The sequence below is a fragment of the Sorex fumeus genome, unplaced genomic scaffold, assembly GCF_029834395.1.
Source record: "Sorex fumeus unplaced genomic scaffold, SorFum_2.1 ptg000134l, whole genome shotgun sequence".
In the NCBI taxonomy this organism is placed as follows: Eukaryota; Metazoa; Chordata; class Mammalia; order Eulipotyphla; family Soricidae; genus Sorex; species Sorex fumeus.
Window position 1 is genome coordinate 3,235,417 of NW_026606191.1, and position 1,193 is coordinate 3,236,609.

Sequence of the window (1,193 nt, forward strand, 5' to 3'; positions counted from 1 at the left end):
GTTGGTGCCGCACCTCCTTCCCTTGACCCTTCCAAACTATGCACCACCCACATCCCTGATCCTTCTCTCCAGTTAGACCAGTGGGTTCTCCCTTCATCTGGATCCTGGTGGCTGTGCGTTTGGGCGGGACTTACCCCACATCTGGCCGGATCAGTCTTTCGTCCCGCCCAGGACTTCTGTGTCTCCGTTGTTGTCCTGCACCGAATTTTCTAACATCCGGCCAATTCCTTTTTGGACGCTTGGGACAATAGGACTGATCTCCATCGTAATCGTCGCGACCCGTTCACAGCCATCACTGTCGCTACCCTCCTGACCCTGACCCTTGCAGGCGCAGGGATGGGCATCGCGTCCCTGGTGACTCAACATTCTGCACTAGCCTCCCTTCATGCTGCTGTCGAGGCAGACAACAGCTGCTTGGAAGGCTCGATCGCCCATTTGGAAGAATCCCTCAATTTGTTGTCTGAAGTTGCCCTGCAAAATCGGAGAGGACCTGACCTTCTCTTTTTGAAAGAGGGTGGACTCTGTGCCGCACTGGGGGAGGAATGCTGTTTCTATGTCAATCATAGTGGAGTCATTCGGGATACCATGCGGGAACTCAGCGAGGGTTTAGAGCTCAGACGATGCCAACGAGAGTCCTCTACCTCTACCTGGGGCTTTCACACTCTTCTCCCATACCTACTCCCCTTCTTGGGTCCCCTTACTGCACTCTTGTTAGTTGCTACTATTGGCCCTTGCGTGTTTAACCATCTACTCAGCTTTATCAAACAGCAGGTTGCCTTACTGGCGGCAGCACCTATACAGGTGCATTATCACCGCCTGGCAATGGAAGATGCTCCCCTAGACCATGCGGCCACAAATTCTGCTGCTACAGAAGACGGCTCGCAGGTCGTATTTAGTTGGACCCAACCTTGAGTTGTTCATGGCCAGCTCCCCTGCCCCTCTCTGATCTGACAATCTGGGTATGAAGGAGTCGGACTTTACCCTATTCCATTTTGTTCAGCCGCTAGGCAAAGCACTGCAAGGGAGGCCTCATGGCTGATTCCGACTCCCTGTGGAGTACACTGGGCCTGCATGGAGGTTTCATCTGCCTAACACTGGCCTTTTTCCACGGCTCCCCTCCGCTAGTAGGGTGGGCAGGGGAAAACGGGCTCTGTCTACTTTCCTCCCCTCCACAAAACAAAGATTTTCTTGAT